Source organism: Crocodylus siamensis, chromosome 1 (genome assembly GCF_052110815.1).
Source record: "Crocodylus siamensis isolate JL-2025a chromosome 1, ASM5211081v1, whole genome shotgun sequence".
NCBI classification, from domain to species: Eukaryota; Metazoa; Chordata; order Crocodylia; family Crocodylidae; genus Crocodylus; species Crocodylus siamensis.
In genome coordinates, this window is record NC_143395.1 from 271,584,212 (window position 1) to 271,607,943 (window position 23,732).

The window sequence follows — 23,732 nt, forward strand, 5'->3', positions numbered from 1 at the left end:
TTAACTTTGCTGATTCAGAGATAAACACCTAAGCATCTGTGATTAGTGTCACAGCTTTATTAAAGGACAAAATCATTATTTTAACAAAGACTTTAATTTTGAACTAATTTTTCATCCAATTTTGAACAAGTCCTGCAAATCTCTCAAAATCTTCCCCTGTTGTCTTACATTATGAGTTTCAGAGCAATGATAATCTATCTGTATCAAAGGAATTATTGCCTAACTCTTTTCAAAAGCCTGAATCAGTTAGAGGTGCATCAGGCAGCAACAATGAGAATTCACTTCTACAGTGAGGGGTAACACAGAATGCCACTACAAATAGAAAAAAAATATTTGTGTCACATAGTATCTTTCTGAACAGTACATTTGCCAATTATTTCTATTGAAACAAGTCCTTTGTATCCTGGAAAAAAAGGCAGAAGAGCCCTATGTTAAATAAAATAAAGGCATCTGGAATCTTCTATAAAAGCACATACAAAAAGAAAAAAGGAATATAAAAATATAATACGGAAGTATTTTGTTACCACAGAATGGCACAGTACCAGGGGCCTTGAAGGAAATGATGTGCAATCAGAGTGATTTGGTTTGAAAAACATACACGATACCTTTCATTTGTTTTTATGTACAGCATAAACATGTCCACTTTAAACAATATATTCAGTTCTTTATTGCTTATACCCTGCTGTTTCATAATGTTCTAGTGATTTTAAAGAAACAACAGAGACTCCCTCTTCAGAAAACTTGTGAAAAAGGAAATTAACATTTTGTAAAATGTAATATTATAGTCATCAGACTAAAGCAGTGCCCTGAGAAATATGAATTTTTAATGCAGAACTTTAAAGAGATTTCCCTTCTGCAAGAAAAAATCAGACATAAATTTAACCCCAGATTAATTTCAGATCACTGTTAGTCTCAAGGTTTAGAAATTGTTATCTTATAATTAGTCTAGGGAGGATCAGGCAATGATGTTTATCATAGGCACTGCAGTTCATTCAAAGACAATACAGTACTACAAGGGATAGCTACCCAAACAAATAGTCTGTAAAACTCTCATATCATTAGGCAGCAAAGTGGTTTGGCATTGCAGTTTTTCCTCTTCACTTTCTTCTGATGTGAGAAGTAAGGATTTTTTTGGTAATATCTTTTACCGGACCAACTATATAGTTGGGAGAGAAGTTAAATAAGCTTTCAGGCACAAAGTGGCCCTTCTTAGGTCTGGAAAATAAACAGAGACAGCCTATGATGAATACCAGATAAAACAATGGCCTTTATTTAACTCCGTTATGTAAATAAAAATAGTCACCTAAAGAAGTGGAAGAGGACCATAAAAACGTTGAACATAGAAGTAGTCATAAAACAAATGAAAGGCAGTTGAACTAGATGACCTAATTACTAAGGCTGTGCAAAATTTCACCAGCTGTTTCATTTCAGTGCTGTTACAACTCATTTCAAGCTTGTAACAGTGAAATCAAAACAAAATGAAGGGTTTCAAAACAGCCGCAAAAGGGGAGTCGAAATGTTTCAAAAAGTATCGAGCTTCGAAGCTGAAACTGGACTTGCTTGCAAGGAAACAGAAAGAGGGAGGAGGAGGAGGGGAGAAGGACGGCTCTCATATTGACTGTGTAGCTGGCCAGTGACTGTCATCCTTCTCTGAGGTCCCTTCCAATCCCAGTGCTCTGGGGGAGGGATGGAAAAACAGCATAAAAGGCAGCATTGTTTGAACTGGCCTGCTTTCTGCCTTGGGGTCAGTTACTGAGCTATCTTCCAGAAGCTCAGGAGCGTTAGACAACAAAGGCTACTACCATTGATTTGATTTCATACTTACTAGTCTAGCAAGTGGGATTCCGCAGTCCCTTTTTCTTTCTTTCTAGACCCTTTTATTTTATTATTATATTAATTGATTTATTCTTTTATATTGCATATTATACTATATAATATATATAGGACGGCACATATACATTTATATATGTTTATTTTTATGCATTTATATCTTGCATATTATGCTATGGAATTTATATAGGAAGGCGCATATACATTTATATATTTGTATAAAGACAAGACACTATGAAATACAACATGAAGTGTACTGGAAAGGCAGCTGGCAAGCCTTCAGGGAGGGACAGAAGGGTGGGTAGAGGGAGAGGTGTAAGTTCCCTGCCCTCCAAACTGAGCCTCTTTGCTACAAGTAGGCATGAGGCTTCCACTAGTATGGGCAGCAAGGAGAGGGGGGCAATGCCAGTGTCACTGCCTGTGCTTGAGTCTGCATCCCCTCCAAGAGCACCAGCCATAGTTCCCCCCTCTCCATGACAACAAGCAGCACCAGCATGATAGTCTCCTCCACCCCCATTTCAATTCCCATGCTGAGCCTTCCAGTGCCAGAGGAAGAGCTGGATCTGGCACTGCATCTCAGTGCCCTAGCAAAGGAAATTCTAGGTAAGGAGGGGGAATTAGCTGAGTTTGTGCTCCACACCCAAGTTTCATCTAGAGCCAGGTCTCGTTCCCCAGAAGGCACTTTAGAGAAGGCTGAGGTAGAGGTTGCAGAGGCAAGCCACTTAGCTGAGTCCACTCCTCCTGTTGCTGTGCCTTTGCCTGCTGAGGAGGGGGGAATTGCATCCACACATGCACCCTCACCTGAGAAGCAAGTGGGTAGTGTTGTCTGGGATCACTTTGAGCTGGCAGATGATCCTACATACACTATCTGCCTGCACTGCCAAGCCAAAACCAGCCGGGGCAAGGGTACAAAACACATGAGCACCACGGGGATGCTGATGCAGCTCTGCAAGTACCAACCCCTGTCCTTGCTCCTTCTCAGCCTGGCACCAGCAGGAACATGCCCAAAGGGAAATCTCCTTCTCACCCAAAGCCCCCATCCCCCCAAAGCAGAGGCAGGCCACCTGAAACAGTGGAGGAAAGGCGGAAGAAAGAGGGTGTGTTGCAAGGGAGAGTGAGGTCACTCAGAGCACTGGAGAGATGCTTGCTGTGGATGGCCAGCCCTTCTCCTTAGTTAAGCAGCCAGGGTTCAGGCGGCTTATGGCGCTCGTGGCCCCATCATACTAAGTGCCCGCATGTACCACCTTCAGCAAGATGGTGGTGCCCTCCCTGTATGAGGCATGCAGGGAATACTTGAAGGAGGAGCTGCACAAGGCAGGTCCTCAGGTGGCCTTAAACTTCACCTCAAACATCTGAAGTAGCTGGGTTGGAGATTAAACCTACCTCTCCATCACAGGGTACTGGTGCGACCAGTCAGGCCATCAGTGGGCTCTCCTTCAAGCCGAGTCCCACACAGCAATAGAGAACATGGAGGCCATGAACCACTTGGTGCAGGGGTGGCTCATTGGGCAGGGCAAGTTCACCTGTGGGTTCATGGTCACCAACAATAGGACCAATATAGTCAAGGTCGTCCATGATGCCAACTTTGTTGGCATCTGCTGTGTGGCATACAAGTTCCACCTCATTGTCAGGGACGCCTTGGAGGGGGACAGAGTTGCTGGTGACAATGCCAGCACCACCAGCAAGCTCACTTCAAAATGCAGGAAGATGGCAGGCTACTTCCACGGGAGCATCAAGGGGGGCAAGATACTGTGGGACAAAGAAGGAGAGCTGAACATCCTGCAGCACAAAATCATGCAGGATGTGGAGACTTAGTGGCACTCCACATACCTGATGCTCAACAGGCACATGGAGCAACAGAAGGCATCCATGAGATGGTCTTGCTTTGGGAGATTAGAATCAACTGCCCCCTTAACAGAGCTGAGTGGGATACCATCTCCCAGATCTTGGTGGTCCTCAAGCCCTTCCTTGAGGCCACCAAGACCCACAGTGCTGGCAATGCCCTCCTTAGCCAGGTGGTCCCTGTAGTGAGGGAACTTCAGAGCCAAATGGAGAGCTTCCAGGGGGTTAATGTTCCTGGCTGGGGCAAGCCGCTGTTATCAGACATGCAGGCACTGGTGAGATGGCCGAAGGAGGGCATCAGGAAACGGCTTGATCCCTTGTGGTCCGGTGCGGTCCACATGCTGGCCACCATGTGTGACCCAAGGGTGAAAGGCAGCATATGCAACAGCCAAATCCTGAATCAGTGTACAGAGGTGCTGGTGAAGAGAGTTAGGGAGGCAGCGCAGTGGAGTTGAGGAGACGTGGAGAGGGGGATCCACTGTCCCATGCTAGCATGCCATCCCCCAGCCAGTCTCCTCTTCCATCACGGGCGCTGCCAATGTGGGTCAAGGGCATGGCTTCCACAGTGGGGTCCAAAGGCACCAGATCCCACCATCAGGCAGGTAGCACTCAGGTCTTGGTGGCTGCCTATCTTGCTGAGGACATGGAGCCACTGCTGTACGACCCATTGGCCTATTAGGCAAGCTGCAGACAGATGTGGCTGGATCTGGCTACGGTTGCCCGGAAACACCTGTCCTGTCCACTGACCAGTGTTCTGAGTGAGAGGGTGTTCAGCATTGCTGGGGATGTAGTGATACCCCACCATACCTGCTTGGATCCTAGTTTGGTGGAGCACCTAAGTGTTCCTCATGGTGAACCTCCTGCTGCTGGGGTTCCTCAAACTCCACCTGCAGACTCTGTCCGTACCTATTTCCTTTTTTCATTTTTTAAAAAACATTTAACGCCTCGCTCTCAGAGGTGGAGTGGGCACTCGCTGTATCACCAGTCAGCAGGGGAAGAACATGTCCCTGCTGAGCTTCCGTGCCAGGATGAACTTGGGAGGTATGGACTGGGGCTATGGGGAAGGAGCAGACCCCAGGTCCTGGACATGACCACTGAAATTGCACTCTGCCAGGGTTGGGAGGCCTGGTAGGACTGCTGGCAGTGTGCAACCCCAGGAAATGCCAGGACTGAGGATCTGCCTGGTGAAAGGTGGGTAGGAGGCGCCATAACCTCCAGCCACTGCACGCACACACACACAGTCCTGGCTGGGGAAAGACCAGACCCATCACATCTTTGACAGGCCTGAGGCTTGCTGGTTGCAGTGGACTCCAGGTGAGGCTCCAGGTGAGCTCAGCTTAGCTGCCTGGGATGCCAGCTTTCAGGTTGAAAAACCTTTCATCAGGCTGAGGAAGCACCTGGAGTTAGTATGTCTGCTGGTCATGGATGGAAGGAATAGTAAAGAAGCCAGAGGCTGGCCTGGCATGCAATGCAGGCAAGGAAGCCAGTCAGTGAAAATGGAAATGGAGGCATCAGGGGGTGAGGGACAGGCTAGGGTGGGAGATGGGTGGAGGAGGATGTAGCAGCATGGGTACAAAGTGGAGAGGTACCTGGGGAGTCAGATGTCTGGCAGGTTGCAGCATGTTAGAATTCCACTATATTGAGTCCATGAGTCGTTGTACCTAGGAGGTTGATGAAGTGCAGTTCATAGGCTTGTCTGTCAAAAGTGGAATTCCGGCAGCAGCCAGCGGCGATAGCAGACCACCTGCAGATGCTGCTGCCTTTTCACAGGGGGTGCACCGCCAGGCTTAGGGGGTGCACGTGCACCCGTATGCATCCCCTACGCATTGCCAATGTTGGCAGGCTTTTTGGCCTCATCAGGGGCTACCATGCCTGCTGTTTTCACCCCGCTGCACCTTAACACACACACACAGTCACTCATGCCATGAGTTTTGCTTGTCAGCGGCCTGTGGTGCAGTTTCCCAGAAACCCCTGCACCTATCACCTTGAAGCTTTGCAGGCTTCATGTACTCAAAAGAGGCTATCATCCCTGCTGTTTTCATCCAAATCTTCCACAAAACGACAAGGTTATAGGCAGTTTTGTGCTTCCCCATTATAGGCTGTGGGTGAAAAGTCAAAACAATGTCAAAAAAGCAAAACAGCGGTTTCAAAATGAAACGAAATTTGAAACAAAACACTGTCCCAATGAAACGGAAGTCAAAACAAAGTGGTGCTGTTTTTCACAGCCCTACTAATTATGTAATGGAATAAGGGAAGAGGGTTTTATTACTTGTGGAGTATAGCGAGGTTACCAAAAGGAGCAGGAAGATTGTAATGAGCCATAAAACCATTGTCTGCATTCAGTTCCATAGATTGTAGTGTCAATGAAAGTTATGACTTCTTTCTTCTGAAGGTGCTTTGTAGATTTTCCGTGACTACAAGTACTATGAATTCAGAAATGGAGTGGTTGTTCTGTGGCCAAAAAAAAAGTGTGTGTGGGGGAGCGATCTTTTTGCATATTTATTACACCAGCATGGCTACAGCAACACTTCAACTCTTTTTTTTTTTACATCTGTTATTGCTTCTAAAATTCTAACAGTGACATGAATGGGAGATGTTAGTTATATAGTTTAGGGCAGGGGTTCCCAAACTGGTACATGTACCCCTGGAGGTACACAAGATATCTCTGGGCGGGTATGTGGGAGAAATTGTGTAATGATGGATTTAGTTTTGATTATAATAATAATCGGCATCTAGGGGGTTAAAATATAAACTATATGCTGGTAGTGGTATGCGGGCAGCTGATAAATCTGGAAGGTGTTACGCAATAAGAAAAGGTCTGCGAACCTCTGGCTTAGGGAAAGTGAAGGAAGTAACAAATACACCAAAACTCAATGAAAGGGAACTCTTGGAGCCATTAGGACTTTTATGTCATAGGCTAGGAAACTTCCACTTGTAAGGGATGGAGGAATGACTATGTGGTGCATCACCCAGTGGCCACAAGAGATAGAACAACAGGCCCAACTTACTCCCACTGGAGCCCTTTCTGAGTCCCAAGTCAGTGGAGGAAGCATTCCAAGAGGTGGATGTATTTGTAATTCAGCTTGGAGGTGCTGCGGTGGGGAGGAGGAAGAGGTGCAGTAACTCCTTCCATGGGACCACAGAGTGCTAGGTTCAGCATCATATGCTTTTAAATCTATTCTTTAAATATAAGCTTTTAAATATACCCATTTTGGGTACATTTTTTTAGTGAGGGTTACCATATTTCCAGTTTCAAAAAAGAGGACACTTGGTGGGGGGAGGGAGGCAGTGATATGCCTGTGATGTACCCCTTGTCCCTCACTCCCAAACCACAGCCCCCTCAGCCCTGCTGTTGTCCCTCACCCATAACCCGCAGCCCCACTATCCCTGCTTATACCCCACACTCCAGACCTGCAGCCCCCTGGCCCTAGCTGTGCCCCATGCTCCTGACCATAGCTCCCTGCCCCCCTAATGCCTCTCACTCCCAAGCCACAGCACCCCCCACAGCCCTGCTGGTGCCTCTAACACCCAAGCCACAGCCCTCTGCCCCCACCCCTCCAGCCCTGCTGGTGCCCCTCACTCCTGACCTGCAGCCCCCTGGTCTCCCAGCTCTGCTGCCTATGCAATTCTCTGTTGCCCTTGAAGAACACACTCACCCCCTTCCACCACCTCTCAGTCCCTACCCTGTTGCAACCTCAGCCCTAGCAGGCACCTGCCCCCCTCACACACTCATTCTCTCTCTCTCTCTCTCTCTCTTACTAACCTACAGCTACTAGGGCACACGCAGAGGCATGTGGTTCCCCAGCCTCCAATTGCCTTCCCTTGCTTCCCCCAGCCCTAAGCAGCTCCTGGCTGGGGCAAGCTGGGAAGTGCCAGGAAAGCAGAGGCAGAGCAAAATCCTGGACGTTTGTGGATATTTTAAAAAACTGCCTGGATGGAGATGGGAGGACCCAAAAAGAGGACATGTCTAGGAAAACACGGATGTATGGTAACCCTATTTTAGTCAGGATGTGACCTAATAAGGGTTTTCAAGTGGTCTGAGATTGTGTCATATGCAGTGCTTGTTCCAGTCAGTCTGGGACTTGTGCTACATAACTGTGGGATCTACATGCAGTGCAGGTCCCAGACTGGCTGGAGCTGGGACTACATGCACCACACATCTGAGAGCACCCAGGCAGGCCCCATGTGCAATGGGTTTCATGGAGTGGTCAGTAAGTATCTTGGTCCCTGCTCATGGTGTTATTCCAGGTCAACTCAGACCCAGGGGCAGCATGAGGGGCTAGACAGCAGGACTCTACAGGCTGGATCTGGCCTGTGGGCCATATGCTTAGCACCCCTAAATTAAAGAAACTGGCAGGAACCTAGGATTTACCATGCTGAAATCAAACCTGATTTCCTTCTAGTTCAGGACTGAATAGAAACCAGCAAGCATCTGTGGGATAATCTACCTGAGACAGGGAGCCTGAGGCTTGTATCACTAAGGCTAGAGAAAGCTGCAGTTAGGACCCAGGGTAGTTGAATTGAGGCTAGTTGTGAGGTGGGGCAAGTAGCCAGGGATCCTTGCTGCCTAGGCAGGGAGCTGCATTGAGAAGAGGGTTGGGAGCCAATAAGGCTCTGAGGGCTTGCAGGGAGGATGCCACCCAGGGTAGAGGAAGCTTTGTGCATACAGCCAGCAAGCTGGGATTATGTTGGTACCCAGTGAGGGGATTGTTTTGTGTTATAGCCCAAGGGCTTTTAGTTTTTGTTATAGCCAGGGGGCTTACCTTTTGAGTATAATTTATATTGGTGGTTTGGATCTGGGGCTGTTGGGGAGCTGGAGGTCCCAGCCATGCTTGAGGGGCATTTGACAGCCTTGAGCGTGGCCATAGGCAGGGCTCAACTTGCGAGAGTAAATAAATCTGGCTAGGAGTCCAGTGTCCAAGCAAGGCATGAACCAGGGTTAGAGACTCGCAGCCTGAGGAGGGTGAAACAAGTGCCAGAGAAAGACAAGATCCAGGGCCAGGGGCCCAGAGCCCAAGAGGGTCAAAACTAGTGCCCAAGAAGGGTAAGGATTTATGGGCAGGGGCCTGCAGCACAAGAGGGGTGAAATTTGTGCCAAAAGGGGTAAAAAGCAGGGTCCCACCCGAAGCAAAGGACAGGGGTCCAGGGCCCAGAGCTATTGAGAACCAACAGAGCTGAGGTAAAAAAGAGCTGGACCTGAACCATGGGCCAGGGCCGGAGGCTTGAAGCCAGAAGAAAGGGAGGCTGAAGTCTGGAGCGCTAAGGCCTCTACAAGGGACAGAGCAATGTATGATAATCCCTGTGAGGCATGGGCACGGCTATAGTAGAGGTTGGAGGCTGTGAATAGCCCACAAGGCAGTTGGTGCCCTGGGGCCCTGTGAGCCAAGGAGGGCCTATCTAGCAAAGGTTTGGATTTTGGCTAGTAGGGTCCAGGGGGGGATCCACTGGTGAAGGAAGGATGGGGACATGTTCTCGGACCCTTACACAGCTTCTCTTTAAAAATCAACCATTACCTCAAGACGTGATAGGTGAGTGGAAAGGGAGGGTACCTAGAGTCAGGGCAAGTGAGTAGCCAACTGGCCAAAGGGGATGCCACTGCTACCCCTGGGGCCCAGTCCAGCTACACTGCCCCAACAGTATGTCTCATCCTGCACTCCAGTGGTGAGACTGGTATCAGCACCCTGACACATGGGGTGTATTCTTTAAAGACATAACTCAGTTTAAATTTAAGCACACAAGGACAGTCAGCTATGGAAAATTGTCTTAAGCAACCTTAAACTTTGGCTTGAACACTGTCTGTTTATACAATGCAGAAAATAAACAGGCTATTTATATAGCACTGATAAGTGCATATTATGGTGCCCACGTGGGAAAGAATTTGTGGGATAATAGAGCAAGTACTGTATACCCTAATGGAAACACCTCCTTCCAACATGCCCAAGCACAGGAAGCCAAGCTGTGTAGAGTTGCCTCCTCCACATCAATATTAGCAATCTATCCAGTTCCTAAAAGACTCTCAGCTCACCAGAGATGGTGTCACTTGAGAGAAACAAGTGCCTTTGGGTTTTAAGATTCTCCATCTTTGATGTGTATATATCAATTATTTATAACAGATGTTTATTATCTGAGTGTGGCACTGAAAATAGACTTTGGCTTTCCTTCCAATCATTCTCTTGTTTATATCTGTAGTAAAATATAATTTGTTACCCAACATATATTGCCTTTAAGCTGCAGCTTTGTTGGGAGGGTTTCTTTCTTGCTTTCCCTGTGTTACTGTTTCAGATAGATTCTTCAGTTATCATGTCTTTTATCCCTGTATTTAAATGGACCACAAAGTCTAGGATGAAATACAGTAAAATAAATCCTAGGCACCTTCTGTAATAAGCACATCTAATGCCTGGGTTTGTAGAAGAACCCTGACATGCATATGAGTTGTCATGAATAAGCCAGCATAGCCATGGAGTTCCAGATGAAGTGGAAGGAAAGGGGAAACATCCACTTGCTTAAGCCTGAGTAGTCAGGATTGACACATGGAAAAGAGGGTCCATTCAGGGATGGATAGAATGAGATAATAGAAACCTCCCTCCCCCCGATCTCTGCATACTATTTAAAATAATTTCATTTTTGTTATTTCCACCTCCAGACTGAGCTACGGTTTGCAAAGCTGCATTTCCCTTCCCCCTATGCATATGTGCCATGCACACACACAAAGGATCTGTGAATTTGATTGGTTATGAAGTTGGTTTACTCCACCAACTTCATATCCAATCCTCCCACGAGTCACTTGGGCTTTGGAATACACTGAGTCCCACAGAGCTAGTTCCCTGGCATGCAGTTTTGAAATCCTACTCTTTTCCTACATTGCTGAAATGTGACAGGCAGGTCCTTCTACAGCCAGGGGTGAGGGAACATGACTCTCTTATTAAAAGATGCTGCACATTGCAATAAGATGTACGTGTTCCTTAGTACTTAGGAGGGAGGTGGGAATGTCAGACAGATAGCACACTAAAGGAAAGCAGAAAGGGGCGGGGGGTTGTACAATATTGGGCAAGTATCCAAAACAAATTATATTGAATCATGATTTTGTGAAGATACTTGTGCATTTACTCATTGATAAGCTTTTAATTAAAATAGCATGTTTTATGACAATCATACTGAGCCATAGGTACATACAGATCTAGTATCCCTTTGGCTTGAACACTGTCTGTTTATACAATGCAGAAAATAAACAGGCTATTTATATAGCACTGATAAGTGCATATTATGGTGCCCACGTGGGAAAGAATTTGTGGGATAATAGAGCAAGTACTGTATACCCTAATGGAAACACCTCCTTCCAACATGCCCAAGCACAGGAAGCCAAGCTGGCTGGATAGGGAAGAGCACATTCATACTCTGACCCTAGCTAGTTCTGTTTTCCTAGTCTGTATAGGAATGTCATCAAGAAAAAATGAAAATGAAGGCAGATCAAAGATTTCTTGTGTCAAAAGTTACCCACGATTGACACAGCCTTTAATAGTTTGATGCCATGAGCAGGAGACTTGAGGAGTACTGAGATAGCACAGCTGTGTCAGGTATATTAACCATGGGACAAATAAACCCTAAATCCAGAGGATCAAGGTGCAGTTGGGAACTACAAGAGTTCCTAGCAGCAAAATTAACTTTACTGCCCATCCACTCTGTCATTCACTGTTGAGTCCCTGTTTGAGTTCGCCTTTGCATTCTTTACCCTTAGCTTTCTTTGTCAGTTCTAACATGATAGGGCGTTTTTAGATGACACTTTAAAGCGGGTTTAAAGCAGGTTAAATGCCTTTTGCACCGCCTTAATGGCATTGCTGTTTGCGCATTCAGTGGTGTATTGTGCATTAATTCCAGCTGCTGTAGCACATTTGGTGGCATAATGCGCCTTAAATGAGTTTGGGACACAGCAAATGACTTTGGGGTGCTGCAAAGTAAAACACTTCCGAGGAGTTTTAGTTTCTTACCCTAGAACTGCAGAGGGAAGCACCGGGGTCTGTGCAGCTCAAGACCATGCAGGCAGCCTGGCAGCAGCCTGGTAAGGTAGGCTCTACAGAAGGGGGAAAAAAAAAAAAGTGGCAAGCCTGATTTTTTTTCTCTTTTCCCTGGAGCCTGTTTGCCTGCTTGAGCTGTGCAGGGGTCCAGTGGTTCCCTCCACAGCTGCAGTGCCCTCAGGACTGCCTGAACCAAGTGCCCATGGGCAGGTGCCCCATGGTGGGGGGGAGGCGCCACTGCCACAGAGGGAAGCACCCCCTCACACACAGCTCAGGGATCACTCTGCCCACCAGAGCTCACTCTCCCCTTCCTGCCACTGGACAGGCAGGTAAGGATCGGGCTCCGACACGGATGTACACAACACGGGAGTTTACTTTGCCCTAAATTTAATCGGTATTTTTAAAAAAACACTGCTTCATTTTAAGGAGAATTACGCCTCTGTGTCATGTACAAGTGCACCTAGTTCTCTATTTCAGATGAGATCACTTCCTGGCTCTCTGCTATAGAATCGTGGAAAATTAGAGCTGAACAGGACTGCAGGAGATCATCTAGTACAACATTCTGCTCAAAACAGGACCATCCCCAGCTATATATCATCTCAACCAAGACTTTGTCTACCTGAAACTTAAAAACATTTAAGGATGGATTCTTTCTGTTCTAGTGCTTTACTACCTTCCTAGTGAGAAAGCTTTTTCTAATATCTAACCTAAACTTCCCTTGCTGAAACTTGAGATCATTGCTCCTTGTTCTGTTATCTGCCACCACTGAGAACAGTCTCCATCCTCTTTGTAAGCAACCTTAAAGTAGTTGAAGACTGTTATTAAATCCCCCTCAGTCTTCTCTTATTCAGACTAAATAACCCCAATTCTCTCAGTCTTTCCCTATAAGACATGTTCCTCAGCCCTCTAACTATTTCTGTTGTCCTCTGCTGCACTCTCTCCAATTTGTCCACATCCTTTCTTTAGCGGAGGACCCAAAATATGTAGCCTATTGTTAGTATTAACCAGTCCATGTGTTCAAAAATCATGAGCCAGACTTCCAAATCATGATCTACCAGTATTTAAAACACACGTGCCCATAAAATAAAGTAAAGGCTAGGCTTTTTAGTCTTTAAAGTAATTTTTTCAAACTTTTCTCTGCAACCAAGAGGGCTAAAGGATGTCTTTTAAAAATGAAAACTGAGATTCCAGGAAATCACTTGACTCCAATAACTAGAGCTTTCAGTAAAATCATTAGGGTTGGTAAAACCATCAGACTTATTCCTAGCTGATTTAGTTTTGAGTCAGTCACCCCAAATTTTCTTTTAGAGAAAAATTTATTCTTTGGTTTCTCATGAACATTCATGTCAGATATTTCCAGGATATGGAGATAATGAGTTAGGTCAATGCCTATAAAGCAGACTTACCACTTACCAAATGCATCTGTGAGTCACTGCTATACAGCTCCTGTCCGCTTTTCAAATAAAGAAGAGTTTCCTACAACCACCAATGTCATCCTATTGGTTGAAAAGTAAGAAGTGGAAAAGAAAAGTCTGGGGGTATCCGGCTACCTATAATCCTTTGCACAGTTGAAAGTTAACTTGCATCCTTTGCACAGAACAGGAACTCCAATATGAGCCATTTAGACATAAATCTTCCTGGATTAACTTAAACCAGAGTCCCTCAGCATCCTGGCATGCTCTCTGGGCTGGGCTCTCTGCTTCAGCTCAGCAGGGCCAGTCTTGCCTCCCCACTCTGCTCCTCAGCAGGAGCAGGGACAGGCAGGGGTGGGGGTCTGGCCAGAAGGGTTTAATTCCCCCCTCCTTGTCCCACTGGCAAGGACCTGAGCTGGATCTGCTGGGGCTCCCTCCTCATTACTGCAATGGCTGACCACCATGACTCCTGAGGCAGAGTGGGCAGGGAGGAGGTTTATTCTTCCTTGTACCGATAGAGGGGAAGTATCACCTCCTTGTTCTGTTTGTCATGCATCTGCTGATGCATGATAAAGTGCAGTTAGCTTTCCTGATGACTTCGTCACACTGATGACTCATGTTCATCTTGGAGTCCACTAGGACTCCAAGATCCCTTTCCACTTCCATGCTACTGAGCAGGTCATTCTCTAGGCAGTAGGTGTGCTGGACATTTTTCCCCCCTAGGTGTAGCACTTTGCATTTCTCCTTTTTAAATTGCATTCTATTGTTTTCTGCCCATTTGCCCAACCTTTCCAGGTCTGCCTGTAGTTGTTCCCTGTCCTCTATTGTGTCCACTTCTCCCCACAGTTTTGTATCATCTGCAAACTTGGACAGAGTACACTTCACTCCCTCGTCCAAGTCACTGATGAAGACATTGAAGAGTATCAGTCCAAGGACTGAGCCCTGTGGGACCCCACTACCCACTCCCTTCCAGGTTGATACCAACCCATCCACTACCACTCTCTGGGTATGACCCTCTAGCCAGTTTGCCACCCACTGGACTGTGTAATCATCCAAGTCACAGCCTCTTAACTTGTTCACCAGTATGGGGTGGGATACCGTATCAAAGGCCTTCCTGAAGTCTAAGTAAATGATATCAACCCCTACTCCTGTCGAGGTGTTTTGTAACCTGGTCATAAAAAGAGACTAGATTAGTCAGGCATGAACTACTGGCTATGAACCCATGTTGGTTTCCCCTGAGCATAATTTTTCCTGCTGGGCTCTCACATATATGAGCCTTAATAATCTTTTCAAAGACTCTGCCAAGAATGGAGGTGAGACTGGCCTATAGTTGCCTGGATCCCAGTGGGGGTCCCAGATGCAGAGCAGGCAGACTGCATGTGGCAGCACCAGGGCCCAGAGCCCTCCAAGCCCCTCCCAGCATTGTGGTCTGTAGCAGCTTCCCCCCACCTCCCCCCCAGTGTGGTCCCACTGCTGGGAAGGGGCCCTTGCTCTGAGGAACTGTGACAGGGGCTGCTGCCCCCATCACAGTTGTTGCCTCCTTGCTGCTTCAACAGCTGGGTTGGGTCTGGGCCAGATACCACCGGCAGGGCCCCATGGGGGTGGGGGGAGAAGAGAGTGGGGTTATTCTCCTCTCTGCTCCCAGGGCACTGCAGCAGGGTCTGCCTGCCGCTCAGTCTGTGCTCGAGACAAGTGGTGAAATAAGCTCTCTCCTGCCCCAGCTCCCTCTGGTGTCTGGCGGAGGAGGTTTATTCCGGGGCCATGGCAGCCCGCTGCTGTAGCAGCAAGGGAAGAGTGCCCATCAGACCCAACTCAGCTCCCTGCCGATTGAACAGGGAGGGGGGAATTAAATCCCTCTCTGGCCAGTTTAGCCCAGTCTGGCCACACCACACCCAGCACAGCTTCCCTGCAGCTGAGGGTGCACTCTAGTGTTCCCCAGTTCCTGACCTGAGCAACTGCAGGCATGTGCAGGCATTGCCTCAGTTCAGAGGGAATGTCTGTACTATTCCAAACCGGTTCAACCTAGGCAGGTTAAACTAACCTGCAAAGGTTGAATCAATTCAGAGTGCAGCTTTTTGAATGTCTGTCCCTAGCCGAAGAGATTAGTGTTGCAATTTTAGTCATAAATACTAACTGCTCTGGCACCTTCAGAGCAAACAGTAAAAAATTACAGAGCATTTTGCTGTACAATAGGAAATGTATAAAACAAATATCTTATGTCTACCAACCATACCTTTAAGCAGATCATTTTGTTACCAGATGACACATTCACAGACTAATAATTCAAAGAAATGTCATATTTTATAGAAAGTGTGACAAGCAGCCTTAATTTTTAAAGTTACACTTGTTATAAACCAGTATAGCTCTCTCTCATATATTTAGGATCCCATTTCCACAGGCTTTGCAGTGGTGCATACACATACAGACACACACCCAGAATAAAGTTTTAGCCTTTGTTTTTTTTACCTCACTCAGAATTTTTAATATACCCAGAGTAAGAAAAGGTTTCTCGCACAAGTACAGTGGTTACACAAATGTGCTTTCCATTTTATTCTGCAATGAACGAAAGTCATTTTTAGAGCAATAGGGAAAAAGTTTCTATGAATTGGCTCAAAAGCAAACAATGCCCAACTGTCTTTGTTGTGAATTTCTTTCCTCTGATCACTCTAGTATTCTGCCATGAACCTTTCTTGTGAACCACATTTTGACACTGAAAATTCTAATTTTAGAATTGTGCTTTTCTTGACTGATTTGTTAAAGGCTGAATTGTCACTTAGTTCCTGCCCTGATTTGGAAGTACTGTCAGCCTACATGCTATAGGGGAACTTCGAGAAGGCTGGATGACTCCTAAAACTAGTTGGTGTCCCAGGTCTTGGGAGAGGAGGCAGAGGGGAAGTGACAGTGAAGGAAAGGTTTTGCTGGTTGGTGTGTGGAGGAAGATAGGGCATAGGCACCCCAATGCTGGGCATGAGCAGAAAGGTCCACCTCTTCACTTCTTCTGCAGTCGTGCAGAATGGGGCGATATAAATTACATCTGAGGAAAAAACCCACCCTTTGGAAAGCACCTCTCTGCTACACCTTGTGTGCAGACAGGTGCACATCTCTTCCCTGCTGCACTGCACACCTTTTCTTCAGCTCCTTAGCCACAGGCTGCCCTGGCACCATGTATTACCCTAGTCCTGCAGGAGCTGGAGAGGGGAGGGGGAATCTTGAGACCCAAGCTGCTGTTGCAACCAAAGCAATAGAGACAGAGGCAACTGGGGGCCACGCCTTAACCCCTCATAAGCATAAGCAACCTGCGGGCTGCTAGTTGGACAGCTGTCTTAAATGAAACCCTCCATGAGCCTGGTATTAGGTATGCAGACTCTCCCACATGGATTCTTTTGTGCAATTAGGGTCTCCCAGGCAACAAGCATTTAGCAATGAAGGAAAATAGAATATAACTTTTCTTGGGAAGTTCAACTAGGATGCAGTTAGATTGGTGAATGAGATTATATATCTGTATCTATATCTTACCATCCTTATGTAGTAGGATTGCCTTAACAGCTTAGGCTATATAGCCTGCACCCAAATGCTATAGCAATGGGTACTATTAAGACCCAGGGCTAAAAAATAATACAAATAATTTACTTTACAATACTCAACATTTTTTCAGCACATCAAATCTACATAAATTATAGCCAATTAAGTTGACAGAATGATTTGAAATATCACGGCTCTGACATGATAATCAAACTAATTTATTTCTCGTGGCCTAAGTCCCCTCATCATTTCATTTCATAATTTTTACTCGTCACTGGATAGGAGACTACCTAATCATGTAATGTTTCCACAGCCCTGTGCTCAAGAAGTCTTTAGATTATTGTTTTAATGTACTTTGGAAGGTTTGTTGGCTCATTTAAAATTTTGTGTTATTTTCACATAGACTGGAAGGAGGCTGCTTGTAATGAATCAATGTCTTACAAAGCCTTGTAAGTATTTGGGATTGGCCTTAATTCATCCATTATACCAGCAAGTGATACTATGGGTGCTTGTACATGCAATGGGGGTTTAGTTCTCTCCTAAATTGAAATGGTGGGTTTTTAAATGGCAAGTTTTTAATTGTGTTGTTTAAAAACCCACCGTTTCAATTTAGGGACTTCCGTCACATCATATGATGTCACAGTGCATCACAACCCCCCGTCAGCTCACCCACCTTCCTCCTCCCCCTGCTGCTGCTGTGGGACCACCTGGAAATGGGCTGGCTTGCCCCTAGGGCACTGCAACAAGGCAGCAGGAGGGCAGCTGGGTGTGCTGGCAAGGAGAGAAGGCAGCGGTGATTGTGCACAGCGTGCTGGAAGCCTGCCAAGCCCAAGCTTCCCCAAGCATGTCTGGGCTTCCAGCACCCCGTGCACCATTGCACTTTGCTACGTAGCAAACTAAAATACCTTGGAAGGGTTTTACCTTGAGACGTAACAAGGTCATTTGAAGTGAAATAGGCCACCAAACATGAGTCATGAATTTAAAGCAAAGTGCACTGCTGAAGGTGTAAGCATCAATGCAATTAAAGTGGTGCAACAGGGCAATTAAGCTGCTTTAAAGGCCAATTTTATCGCATGTTCAAGCACCCTATTACATAACTTCATATGTATTTCTTGTTGAGACGTGTCATTCATTTTAGTCTGAAGGTCACCTCAGTTCCACAGAAATTTGAGGCTCACTGAACTTTTCTTGCTGAAAATTATATGCACGATGAATAAAAGGGTAATCAATTGACACCGTACATGAATAATTTTGGTCTCCTTCATCCTGTGTCTTTGTTGCACATCATGTTCCCCATTTGGTTTTAGCAGGCACATCTGCATGAGACGCTGACTGTGCAGTAGCCTGATACCACTCTGCAGTAGTGTTGCATAGCAAAAACCATGCCGATAAGCTACTGTGCAGTAGTATTTAGGCTACTGTGCAGTAGTGTCACTTAAAAGGCATTCACCAGTGCTACTGTGCAGCCACTCCAGTTACTGAGCATTTATTAAGTAGTTGCTTATACAAGAACTAAATAAATGCACAGCAGCCACTGTACAGTAGCTTCTTGTGTAGATTTGCTCAGCAGGCTGTAGCTGCTTCAGGGAAAACCCCAACCATATGTCATGAAAGCCATGATTTGAACTAGTTGATTGGTAATTAGGTAAGCTGAACTAGTATAATGAGGCATCTGGGCACCTGGGACAGCTGTGAGGCATGGAGGCATTGGTGACTTCTGGCTGCCACCATACTGCCAGCGCAGCCATGTGGCTGCAGCAGTAGTTGCCATTTTTCCATCCCTACATCAAATTTGCACCCTGAGCTGCTGCTCCAGTCTCCACATCTCAGTTATGCTACTGACTACTGTAGACTATGGCTTTTTTGTGATGGCACTAATACAGTTTTACGTTTTTCACTATGAATGCAATAGACAAAAGCTAAGTAAAGGCAGAGTTAAAACCTTAAAATTGGTGTCCATAATGTCCCATCCTCATCAGTAAATTTATTTTAACATTTCCTTTGATGTGATAACAATGTTATTCAATCGATAAAAGGAAACTTAGTCCTTTTAGCTTTTAGTTCTCTTGGGTCTTTGTTCCTGTTCGTTGCCTTGGAGCAAACCTTGGTCTAAATTGCTGTTATGCCCCAGGTAGCCATACAGAGTCATTCACAGTGCACAAACACAATCTTTGAGGGAACAATAGTAAGTCCAGCAAGCATACTTATGGAAGAAGAATGTGATAACTGCACTCTTCCTGTTTCCAAACAAACAGGACAATGCGAGGCAGGCTAACTGTTCTATATAGAAAGTATCATTAGTGCATTTAAACAGCTGCAGTACTGGGAAAAGATAAAATAAAATAAAATAGCTCCACTGGTTTAAGAGTTTTTACTAAAGAAATGTGAAAGAAAAGAAAAAATATCCCCAGAGCAATGATGTTGTACTCATTGGGAGGGAAAGACATGGTTGTCAAGAGATGGTATTTCATGCCTCTTGAGGGACAGCCCATCTTCTTAAAACTAAACAAACACAAAATGTGACTTGAAATGGAATAAAATATAAATATGAAGACTTTAAAACATATGCTCAGGCTTAAATATGCAGAACCAAAGAAAACAGGACTTGCAGATGCCATTCTGTTCTCAGATCATGCTTGATAGATGCTATAGTGGTCTCAAATGTTTCTGATAAAGGACACTACATTATCCTCCTCCATACACAGTTAAATTAAGGACAGGGTGCCTTTTAAGTATCATTCTCTGAATTCTATTGCTTTTTGAGAGTTTGGCTAGCACCAGTTCAATGGATCGGTCCACCTAGGTTTTGAATTGGCAGGCAGGTGTAACCAACACAGTTTGTGCCCTGGACCAGCATCCCCCTTCTTCGCTTTGCCCTGCTCTTCTGCCCCTGAACTGCTGACATCTCAGCCCTCCCTGCTCCTTGCGGAAGGCCACTCTCACTTTCACATCCTCCTACTGCAGATGCTGGTCCTTAGCTTCACTATTGCTACTGCCACAGCTACCTGCTACTGCCACAGCTACCTGCTGTGTGAAAGTGCAGTCCTCTACACTCTCTGTTCTAATGGCAACTTATAAATTTGGCAACTTGCAAGGTTGATTGGAATAGATTTCCTATCAGACATCTGGGGCAATGTATTCCTATTTCAATAGGTGCTGATTTTAATCAATTTGTAGTAAGAGAACAAGTTATACTACAGCTTGGTTGAAATGAAAGGAACTACCAGCAGAAATTTCCCTTGACTAAGGTGTGTAACTGGTTTCATTAGGATCAACCTCTAGCATGCCTTTCTTTGAAAGTGACTGCTGAGATGATAGGTGGCTGGCTGGCTGCAAAATGTGATGACTTGAGCCTGAGGGCTGTACATCATCCTTGAGTACAGGAAGAGCTTTAGCTGTATTTGGAAACTTGTCAATATTTGGGGGTTTTGTTTTGTTTTTTTAATATCAATATCACTGCATCAGCCTCTAGAACAGGGGCGGGCAAAATAGGGCCCATGGGCTGGATCCGGCCCATGGGGCCCCTAAAAAATTTACAAAATGTAATATTTATGTTCCCTTGGTTCCTGTCAAAAATGACAGGAACCAAGGGCAGTTGGACCCAGGGGATGCCCAGTGGGCTCCCACAACAGCAGCCCCCCCACCATCCCCATCCCCATCCCCCCCAGCTGGAAGCCCAAGTCAGGGCTTCTGGCCTGGGACCACATAGTTGCCTTGGCACAGGAAGCTCAGGTAAGGGCGGGAGAAGGGGAGGGGAGGAGCCTGGGCAGGGAAGGAACCCAGGGAAAAGTGGCCCAGGGAAAAGCTGAGTGCAGGGGGGGAAAAGCAGCCCCCTGCCCACCCCATGTCTGGTGCCCCACACTGCAGCTGCTTGAAGCCCACCTGGGGCTGCCTGTGTCTGCTCTGGAAAGCCCTGTGGGCTGTGAGCGGCTGCAGCAGGGAGCACCAGCCACAGGGCAGGCAAGGGGCTGCTTTTCCCCCCCTACATTCAGCTTTTCCACAAGCTCCTTCCTGGTGTGGAGGAAAGCAGCCTCTCACCCACCCTGTGGCTGGCACACCACGCTGCAGCTGCTTGCAGCCCGCTTGGGGCTGTCTGAAGCAGGCACAGGCAGCCCTATGTGAGCTGTGAGTGGCTGCAGTGTGGGGCACTGGCCAGGGAGGGGCCACTTCTCCCCCGCACTCAGCTTTTCCCCGGGCTCCTTCCAGCCATAGAGGAAAGCGGCCTCTCACCCACCCCATGGCCAGTGCCCCGCTTGCAGCCACTTGCAGCCCACCTGAGGCTGTCTGGAGCAGGCACGGGCAGCCCCAGATAGGCTGTGAGCAGCTGCAGCATGGGGTGCTGGCCATGGGGCGGAGAGGGGGCACTTCCGCCTCCCCTCTTGTGCTCAGCACCCCCTTGTAACCTGGCCCTGATGCCAGCCTGGGCCCCATGCTGGCTCCAGGCTCGCCCGTTGGGGCTGCATGTGATGACAGCAGCTGCAGTCCCCCCCTGCTTGCCACGCTGGGCAGTGTTTGCCACTGCTGCCTGTGGGCTGCCCAGCACGCCAGCTCTGGGAAGGCAGCAGCAGCCAACACTTCCCATTGCGCCAAGCAGGGGGACTGCAGCTGCTGTTGCCACGCACAGCCCTGACAGGCGAGCCCGGAGCTGGCGTTGGGCCCAGACTGGTAGCAGGGCTGGGTTACAAGCTGATGCTGTGTGCTGCCCCCCGCCTGTACCACAGGGCTGGGGGGCATTGGGAGTGAGCAGGTACGGGAGCTAGTAGGAGCACGGGCCTGCACCAGTGTCCCGGAGCCAGTGCCAGCAGGGCCCAGAGCAGGATGGCAGGAGCACAGGGTCCCAGCCAGCAGGGGCTCTATGGAGCCGGGCCAGCTGCTCCCTGTCCCTGCTGGTACAGCCCAGCTCAACTCCCCAAGACATTGGGACATTGGTCCCAAGATGGTGACCAGGGGGTGGGGCACCTGTCAAGGGGTGGGGCTACCCATGCAGCCCTTGACAACTTGCCAAAACCGGGTAAGTGGCTCTCCACCTGAAATAATTGCCTGCCCCTGCTCTAGTGCATGTGTGCTACAGTGGTATAAAAAGTAACTTGGGTGGCTGCAGTTCACTCCACTACACCCCATTATATAGAAGTGATTGTCAACCAGGGTAGCTCACAGGGTACCACACAATTTTAGCACTCTGGGATACTTAAGATGTTATTAACTGGTGAAATACACCCTAAGGATAATGTCTGCTAGGGGCCTAAGAGCTCAAGCTAAAACACTGAGCATTACAATACTGGTTGTAAGTGACTAAGAATACAAGTCCTATTGACTTTCAGTGTGAGTTGTACTCATAGACTATGGTCTTTATAGTGTCCTGAGCAAGGAGTGCCACCAAGAGATAACCCCCACCTACTTTCATCTGCTCCATGTGCACCTGAATCCACCAAACAGGCAGAATAGACAGCTTAGGTGTGCACCTGCACGATCCTGAGAGTGTGTCCTCTGCCTGTCTATATCTGCCCGCTCTGGTTAAGGCAGCTATGGCAAGTGGGCTCAGCTTATGATGTAGCTTCTGGCCTTGCACCATAGGCTGTAGAGACCAAAGGTACATAGGCTGTACAGACCAACCTGTGGCATATGTGTCACAAGTGGCATTGGTACCCTTTGTGTGTGACATGCAGCAGAGTGGAGAGGCACCAGGGAACAGAGTGGCAGGAGAGGGAACAAAAAGTAGAGCAGCAAATCAGGCAGGGGAAGGGAACTGGAGTAGCACTCAAGAAAGGTATAGCGCTTACTTTGTGGCATTCCTGACAAAGAGGTGGCCCCCTACTTGTATAGATAATAATTTATGTGAATTTAAAAATCTCTTCAAATATGCGAGTACAGATTATTTGAAGAAGCACTTGTCCTTTACTAATATAGAATGAGTATGTATATAGGTGTATACCCATGACCCAGTTTTAGGCCCCGCACTTCATGGAAGATGTGGACAGATTGGAGAGCCCAGCGGAGAATAATGGAAATGATTAGAGATCTCAGAAACATCACTTATAAGGAAATGCTGAAAGAACTAGGGTTATTTAGACTTGAGAAGAGAAAAATGAGGGGGCCTGAATGGTGATTATAAAGATGATAGACCTAGACTTCTTTTGGGGTGTAAGGGACTGGTCTGGGAGCAATGGCCTCAAACTACAGCAGACAAAATTTACGTTGGAGATGAAAAAGAACTTTATGACTGTGAGAGTGGTTAAGCACTGGAAGAAGCTACCTAGAGAAGTTATGGAATCTGTGTCCCTGGAAATTTTCAAAAACAAGTTAGACAAATATTTATCTGGGCAATGAAGTTTGGTGCCTGGGGCAAAGCCTGAAGCAGCAGCCTGCCCTTGCTCCCCTGCACAGAGCCAGGGGACACAGCTCCCTCCCCCCCACCCCCTTCTTGCCCAGGAATGCACACAGTTGTGGGAGTCACCCTTCCCCTGCCCCCATGCCCACCCCCAAATGGGCTGCTTGTGGCTCCATCCCATGCCCCACCCCAGCTGGGCAGTGCCTCTGGTGCCCCTTCACTTTGGCACCTGGGGCAGTCGCCCTCCTCTCCCCAACTCTGCTCTTGCTACAGTACTGTATCTGGGATAGCTTAGTCAGGGATGATCCTGCTTTGAGCAGGTGGCTAGATTAGATGATCCTGTGAGGTCCCTTTCAGCCCTACTTTCCAATAATCCTATGTTATTTTGCATGTAGCTGGGGGACATTTATACTAACACAGCTGCTGGAGGAACCACTATATGTAACCACTGAAAATGAGCCTCTTTGCACAGCCATTTGGAGAAAAAAAAATCCTTCTAGAGAAAAAAATCTTTTTTGCAGAAATTCAAATACAAAAAATAGAAGATAGATTTGGGCATTCAGGACATTTACAGATGTACTCCGTCTATAAATGGAGGGGGGGGTGCTTTCATTAGCTAATCAAAAGCACCTGAGCATCACGTGTATCAGTGTCCCCACATCAAAAAATGGCAGCAGATGCTTTCAACTAAAGCTCATCAAATGAGCTTTAATTTAAAGTGCCCCACCACCCTTTTTTGGCACAGGGAAACTGATGCATATGATGCTGGAAGATGCTGGAGCGCAT

At 47.0% G+C, this 23,732-nt stretch overlaps 1 protein-coding gene across 1 annotated transcript in view; it reads left to right on the forward strand.

The window, feature by feature from the left end:
• Positions 1-23,732, forward strand: part of SMPX (small muscle protein X-linked) — a 67,179-nt gene that overhangs the window by 18,747 nt on the left and 24,700 nt on the right. The window lies entirely within an intron of this gene.